The following is an 8,812-nucleotide window of genomic DNA, read 5'->3' as shown; positions in this document are numbered from 1 at the left end:
GTGCGGCGGAAGCTTTTCTTGAGCAACACGAACAATAACTCGAGATAAACCACAACTAATATGTAAAACACAACCACAGCAAGAACAAACAATTTACGTGGTTCGGCAAGTTGCCTACGTCCACGGGGCAAGGAGGAGGGAGTTCTTACTATTAGAAATTAGAGAATACAAGTAGAGTTACAAATCTCACCGATCAAACCCTAAAACAAAGCTCTTGATCTCTCACAACTCTCCCACAATTGGATGCAACAATCCTCTCTCAAAGATTGCTCAAATTCGTCCTTGCTTAACCCTAACAAAAGAGGTTTAGGGTTATATATAACTTAGAAACGAATCGGGTCAAAAAACCGAAGCCCAGCCCAGAAATCATCGACGGTCGACCGCGGCGGTCGACCGAACCTAACAAAAGAGGTTTAGGGTTATATATAACTTAGAAACGAATCGGGTCAAAAAACCGAAGCCCAGCCCAGAAATCATCGACGGTCGACCGCGGCGGTCGACCGCCAGTTTGTCTGGCTGGTTCCTTCCTGTTTCCTGTAATTCTTCATGATGGCCCCTAGAAGAGAGGTACATGCTAGCAAGTTTGGGTTAAATGAGGAATAATGGGAGCCTTTTGTGCTTTTGGTTTACACGACACTATGGTCACAATTAAATTTCAAAGGTAAAGAATTATTTTTATATTTAGAAAACACTAAAATAGCATTTTTCTTTGTCTGAACTTGCCATAGGTAGATCCACCTTAAGGGGCTATTTGGTTGGCATTTTTTACTCTTGTAAAGCTGTCAAAACTGACAGCTTTTATCAGTTTTGACAGCTTTACAAGGGCAAAAAATACCAACCAAACAGCCCCTAATTCAACACGTCCCGTAAATAAAATATAATTTTTACTACTGTATTATTTGTGGATCTATAATATCAATCGAAAATTGCTCTTTTATTTAGCAAGAAATTAATCATCATGAAGAAATAATAAGAATGGGTACCTTATATCTATCGTATAAAAGCATAAATCAAACACGTGCAATAAGACATAATCCAATTCCACCATTGAGATCGCAAAGATGTAAGGATTGAATTGATGATTTTAAAAAAAACGAACTTATAATGTAGATGTTGTTGTAATATACTAAAGAAATAAAACAAGAGACAAGAGACAAGAAAAGAAGAGAAATTGTAATCTCTTATTCATCATCTTCCATTTTCATACAAACAAGAGACAAGAGACAAGAAAAGAAGAGAAATTGTAATCTCTTATTCATCATCTTCCATTTTCATACATCGTACAATTTATAGATACATGAATTGTAATCTCTTATTCATCATCTTCCATTTTCATACATCGTACAATTTATAGATACATGATGGAATATAAAAGGACATGAAATTAATAGTCCACATATAAAGTAATGTCCACATACATTTTATCTTTTAGATTTCCACAAAATGTCACTTAGATTTCAACACTCCCCCTTGGACATTACTTCGAAATGTCAATGTCTCGTTAAAAACCTCGCTAGAAAAACCCAGTGGGATAAAAACTAGTCGAGGAAAAGAGTACACGACATTAGTAGATTCTTGTTGCATTAGTTGCCTCATTAAAAACATTTAACTAAGAAAACTCTGTGGGACAAAACTTAGTAAATGGAAAAAGAGTACAACTATAGATCTTCGGGATCCAAACTTGTGTTGCATTAGTTGCCTCATTAAAAACCTTTAGCTAAGAAAACCATGTGGGACAAAACTTAGCAAAAGAAAAAAAGAGTACAACTATAGTCCTTCAAGGCACAATCTTCGGGATTGCGTTGAAAATTCGCTCCCCCTGATGATGACAATCTTCTGAGTCTATGCTAAGAAAAATCCAGTGGAACAAAACTTAGCGAAAAAGGGGCAAATTATGATAATAGACCTTCAGGGCCCAATCTTCAGGATTGTTCTTTAAGAATTTGCTCCCCCTGAAGAAGATAGTCTTCCAAGTCTATGCATATTGTGAACATATTTCTCATAAGTTGATGTAGGCAGAGACTTAGTGAACAAATCTGCAAGATTGTCACTTGAGCGAACTTTTTCGATGGTGATTTCGCCATTCTTTTGGAGCTCATGTGGATAAAAGAATTTTGACGCAATATGTTTGCAATATGTTTTGTCATGGTTCTATTTACATATCCACTGCTTATTTGTGCAACACAAGTTGCATTGTCCTCATAAAGGACATTGGGGGGAATATCATCTTTCGCTAGACCACACGAACCACAAATATGTCATATCAACGATCTTAATCATACACATTCTCGTGAGGTCTCATATAAAGCGATAATCTCTGAGTGGTTAGAAGAAGTAGTCACCATGGTCTGCTTAACAGACCTCTAAGAAATGACAATACCACCATAGAGAAAAACATAACCAGTTTAGGATCTGGCATTATGGGGATCAGATATGTAGCCAGTGTCCTAATAGCCCACCAATGTCATATCTTGGTTTCTTTTATAGAATAGTCCAAGATCTTTTGTACCTTGAAGATAGTGAAGGAAATGTTTAATGCCATTTCAATGCTTCCTTGTAGGAGAAGCACTATACCTTGCTAGCAAGTTCACCGCAAATGCAATATCAGCCCTGGTGCAATTTGCGAGATAGAGAAGTGCTCCAATGGCGCTCAGATAAGGATCTTCTGGCCCTAATATTTCTTCATTATCTTCTTTGGGTCTAAATGGGTCTTTATCCACTTCGAGGGACCGGACGACCATTGGTGTGCTAAGTGGATGAGATTTATCCATATAAAATCTTTCCAAAAACTTTTTCACATAGGTTGACTGGTGTAGAAAAATTCCTTCTGGGAAAATGCTCGATCTGCAGGCCGAGACAAAACTTGATTTTTCCCAAGTTTTTTATTTCAAACTCCGTCTTTAGGCATGAGCTAGCTTCTGTAAGCTCCTTGTGCGTTCCAATAACATTTATATCATCAATATAGACTGATATAATACAGAAGTCATTTTTGAATTTCTTTATAAACACACAAGGACATACATCATTATTTGCATATCTCCTCTTCAGGAGGAACTTACTCATTCGGTTATACTACGTTCTACCCGACTGTTTCAAGTCGTATAACGACCTTTATAATTTAATGTTATACATGTTGCGATTCTCATTTTCTCTTAATTCAGGAATTTTAAGTCCATCAGGGACTTTCATATAAAAATATTAGCGTCTAATGACTCATATAAAAATATGGTCATGACGTACATATACTGCATATATAAATTCATAGTTTCTGCCATAGAAATTAACTTGCGGAACGTAATACAATCACTAATAGGAGAATATTTTACATCTAAATCGATGTTGAGTCTCTGTGTGAACCCATTGAGCTATGAATCTCGCTTTATATCTCACCACCTTACAATTCTTATTTATTTTTCTTACGAAGACCCATTTATACCCTGCAGGGATATATGAACTACAGGTTCAAAATACTTTAGCGAGTTCAGCTCAGCCTCAATTGCTATTTTTCATCTCACCTAGTCCGAGTGCTTCAAGCACTCTACTACCGACTTAGGTTCTGGATCCAGATTATTTTCGGAGATAGTAAGAGCAACTATAGAGGTAACTATGTTGTCGACAACTTTTATATTTATATTATATATTTCTCCTTTTTTACAAATTCGTGGTCACTTTAATTCTTATTTTATGTCAACCAAATCCTCGCCATTTCCCTTAACGTTTGGATTTGGCCGTTCCGCATCTCTAGTATTGTGATTATCTAGTGCACGTGCAATTTATTGAAGATTCCATCTTTAAGATGAACCTCTTCTGGAGGTTATGGGAGTGACTGTCTTTCTATATATATAATTTAGTTTGCCGCGGACTTTTATCTTTTACACTAACATGTTTTATATGCTTCTGGCATAGTATGCTTCTGGCATACCAAATCATCAATGATATACTCAACATGAATATAGGGCTTAGTCACTCATTTCTTAGCAGATTATCATGTGAACTTCTGGTTCAGTTTGACTATTACGTGGATATAAATATTGAAGATCTTTTTCACCAATGGAATTTCTTGACATTATTTTGTATTTTGGGCACTAATCTCCCCCTAATGTCGAGAATTGATCTTTAATGAAAATGCAGTCAGCGTACCAAATTATAAATTGATCCCCTAACATGGGCCATAGGTACTAAATTATTGACAGAGTTTTATAAATAATGTATGTACCTTCACCGAGGTCCTATAGAGGTACGCTATGGTGGTGATATAGAAACATGGACTGCAAATAAAGAACACGCAGATGGGAAATGTTTCGCTTCTTCACCACGTATTAGATATAGGGGGAAAATTGTGATATGCAGTTGGTCAGATTTGGTTTGAATTCCCCATTTAATTTAAGGAAATCCGACAAATCATATTTTGCCCAAGATGACCCAATCGCTCATGCTAAAATTTAAAAGAATTTGGGTCCCTAAATCTCAAACTTATGGCAACATGGTGTATTTTAGGTCAGACAAATTCTAAAATATACACATATGAATAAAAACCACATAGGTTCACAAGAATTTAAAGCAAAGTCAAGATAAATTAAAATTGTCTGACAAATGCATATAATCCAAATATAGAAAAACCAAATAGTTTACCTTGACTACCTCAATAAGATCTACTACCTCCCCCTCGTCCGAGCTTATGAATATTAATTTGAATTATGACATGTGCTTCAGGCACTATGACTGAACCAATTAAACTTGCATTATGGTTTCTCACAACAGCTGGTTGTGTTTTTAACAGCTACTAATGCAAGGATTAGTTCATAATGCTTTTAGTTGTACTATTGTTAGAGTACAAGGTTACTTGTTGAATTGTATTCAGTCGAGGGTTTAAAATCCAAAAATGTGACTACATGATAAGATCTCCTACTATGTTCATAGCCTCCCCCTTGTCCACGCGTATAAGTAATTTTCTGAATTGTAGCATGTGCTACAAACACAACTCGTAAGCCAACTAGTCTGACATTGTGATTTCTAATCATCAATTGATTGTGCTTCTCTGCGACTACTAATCAATTCAGAATGCTAAGTACAATTCTTTATGGAATAGGGAAAAGAATTTTTTGATCAAATTATTGGCTTCCATAGATCAAAGCGATCCTTCAGGGATAGCCTAGAAAAGTGAATACTTTTTCACTGAAGAATTTAATTTTTCATGTTTTTTAGAAAATTTAAAGTGTTTACCTTCTGGGCAAATATACTTAAAGAATCAAGAGATATAATCGTGCGAAAATCACATGCGTGTCAACAAAAATGAACGTTCGATGCCAAGCAATAATTACTATCATATATCACAGTGCACTAATATGGGGATGAAAAATTAGTGCATCAGGAATTAGAAATATTCACATAATCACCAAAATTATCAAGCTCCTTTTTCTAAAAATCTTCATAAATGTTATCTTTCAAATGTTTGTGTTCGCGGGAAAAATTGTAGCTTTCATTGATGTCATTATGTCCTTTGGCAATTGTTTATCGATTACACAAAGATCCGGTCTTTTTATAAGATCCGGTTACAACGAGATCAAAAGAAAATAAAAATTACAACTTTTTCCTTGTTTGTCGAACGAATCACGAGCTCCTGTTTTGCGGTCGCTCGCTTTTGTGGGTTCTTCGCCTGCGCCGGAGTTAATCCGTGGATCACCGCGTGATCTAAATCCGGTCGGATCTACACGGTATAGCGGTGTGTGATCTCACGCAGGAAATAACAGCCGGGGGTATTATTTCACCAAGAAAATAATAGCCTTCTCGGATCAAAGGCCAAGCTTTGATCCGGAGCTATAGTCGCGAGAGTTTAGATCGATCCTCTCAACTCCTGCCTTATTTGACGTGGACGATCGCCGAGCACCGGATCTGAAGAGGCAAGTCTTAAAGCTTCAAATCTCCAAGATTCAGATCTCAATTCAGCGAGAGTTCGCCGTCCAAAAATTCCCAACCTTTCACAAAGAGCCTAGAGCCTCTATTTATAGCCTCGAAGGCGATCTGGCCCAGATCTGGGCCAGATCTGAATGTGGCTCGGCGGCTCGGCACCCATGGGTGGCTCGCCATGGTCACGCCACATGGGGTGGCTCGACCATGCCGAGCCACCCTTGGGTGGCTCGGTCTATGCCGAGCCACTTTGGGGTGGCTTTGTCTTTTGGCCGGGTGTTTGCCGTTGCAGTCCGTTGTCCGGTTTCGCGGTTATCGAAGTTTTACTGTTTGATCTGGACTCTGAGTTTAGTGTCGCGATCATGATTTGCAGCAAATCCGCCTCGTCGTTGTCTCAACTCTGATTGGAATCCGGATCCCGATTTGGCAGTAACCGCCTTGGTGTTTGAGTTCGAATCCGTCCTATGTGGATGACCGTTGACTCCCCGAACCGTTGGCTTGATTCCGCACGTGAATGGATGCATTCCGTTGCTCACGTGCGATTCGTTAACCTCGTCGCCTCGTTAATCTGCTTCGTTGCGTGTCACTTGGCTTCGGTGTTATGGACTGACATTCGTGTTTGGATATGTCGCCCGATGGTTCGTCGGTCTGTACCGAGCTATGCTAAGGGTCCTATAAGCAATTTTATATGCCTACAGATACCCCCTCCAAAGTATTTCAGCCTCGTTCTTTTATAGAAGAGTCTGGAATACTTTGGATATGATTGTCCCAACCTTCAGTCGGTGTAACGGGACTTTGGAATGGCTTCTGTTCTTGATTCCTTCAATCCTTCAGGCTATTCGGTGCTTTGTCGAATGTCTGTAAGGGTTCCGGTGCTGCATTTATTGTCTGACCGTTGCCGGAATTTTAAACTTGAAGTCGATTCCTGATTTTCTGATCTTTAGCTCGTGCTTGTTGGTTCAACATAGAACTGATTGTCAATCGTTGACGCGTTGTCCGGCGTAGTGTTGTTGAGTTATCCTTAAGAATATTTTTAGAAAAATACTCTCCAGGAACTTCTCAACCAAAAATAGGAAATAGTTTATAATCGTATACCTTATTGGAGTAATTTTTGTGCCCGAATGAGTTGAACCGGCCTAATAATGAGTTGAACCGGCCTGATATTGACCCTCGGTCGATTTGAAGTCGTTTCGATGCTCGGTTCAGCTTTAATTTGCATTCTGGTTCAAATCTGGTTCAAACTGGTTCAACCTAGTTCAAGACTGGTTCAGAACTGGTTCAGAGCTGGTTCAGGACTGGTTCAAGACTGGTTCAGACTGGTTCATCCTGGTCTGGTCTGGTTCAATCTGGTTTGGCCTGGTTCAGCCTGGTTTAGCCTCTTTTGAACTGATTTGGACTGGTCTGGTCTGGTTCAACCTGGTCCGGTCTGGTTCAGGGCTGGTTCACATTATAAAAGGGGTTCTTTTTTTTCTTTCTTTTCCTCCTCCTAGGGCCGGCCACTATTCCCCCCTCCTCTTTGGATTTTTCTTCCATTGTGCATCCTTTCTCCCTCAAATCCTCATATTTGTCTTAGCTCTAGCCTTCCTTTGGATCTTAGACTGAAAAATCCTTCAAAAATCCCCATACAAAAATTTCTCTCAGGCCCCTCGAGCACGTGGTTCGAGCCTCTTTCAAGATCTGATTTTTTGTCGGATCCTCGAGCTTTCTTTCAGGTATACCCTCCATAATTGTAGCATATTTCATGCTTAATTCAATTTATGAATTTGTGGGCTCGCATGTGAGGGTTAGGATTATGATTTGGCGCCTCGAGCTCATCTTTCAGGGGGGTAGAAAAAAAGGAAAAAATTTTCTGGATCTGATCGCCTGATTTATTTTGCAGATCATCATGTCGCGTGTCCCGAGAGGTCGATCCCCTGCTGCGTCGGCTGATGGCGTGCTTCCCTCGTACGCTGGTGAGTTATTTTTGGCATATTTGGAAATTTACAAATTAGTCCTTGTTTTGGAAATTTGCAAATTAGTCCTTTTTTTCCCACGTTCTCCTTGGTGAGGCAATCGGGAAGAGCCTTGATTCTCCTTGGTGAGGATCGACGCTTTAAAGATGGGTTTTGCTTGGCAAATTCAAATCTTCCGGTATATTAGGGCGATTTCATGTTATTTTGTAGGTCGGTGTATGTTACCACGTTATTTACGTGATGATGCATACCGTTCTTCCAGTGTAAGAAACTCAAAGTCGTCTCTCCAATTACCCCGTGGATGATCTTATTTCGCTCTTTTATAAGACGGATTTAATTCATAGATAATTTTCTGACTCTATCCTTGTTTTGTTGCAGTCGAGTTCCCCACGGAGGTTTTCTCTTCGGTTTTCGCCAGACAGGCTATCGGTCCACTTCCTCGGTTGAATTCCCGTGATAGGAGGATGGTGAGACCCGAAATCATCCTGATATCCGATGATGAAGGGGAAGAGGATCCCATTGCTGCAATTATGCCTAGCCAAGAATTTGTCCTCCCGGTCCCCGAATCCGTGCAGGGCATCCTCCAAAAATTAGAGAAAGCCATGCACCAAACGGCCACCGCCATTAGTTCTGGACGGGGAAGATTTTATGATTTGCTCCCTTTCATAGCAGATAGTCTTAAAGACATTCAACGTGTATGTGGCATCCGGCTAGCTGGACGATGTGAGTTAAGGTTGACTTGCTTAGAGGAACTCATGTATCGTTTGGAAGAGCTAGTACACTACGACCCACATAATGAGGTCACACCGCTCATGATCGATGCTCAGATTCAGAGGATGCACGAGCGTAAGGCCCAAGCGAGACGCATATCAGAGCAAGAAATCATCATTGCGAACTTGTACGAACGGCAACGTCATCTGCGAACTAAGATAGATGCTTATAACAACATTGCT

The sequence above is a fragment of the Asparagus officinalis genome, chromosome 10 (assembly GCF_001876935.1).
Source record: "Asparagus officinalis chromosome 10, Aspof.V1, whole genome shotgun sequence".
Classification (NCBI taxonomy): domain Eukaryota; kingdom Viridiplantae; phylum Streptophyta; class Magnoliopsida; order Asparagales; family Asparagaceae; genus Asparagus; species Asparagus officinalis.
The sequence above is the reverse complement of the archived record's forward strand: the minus strand, read 5'-3'. Positions refer to the sequence as shown.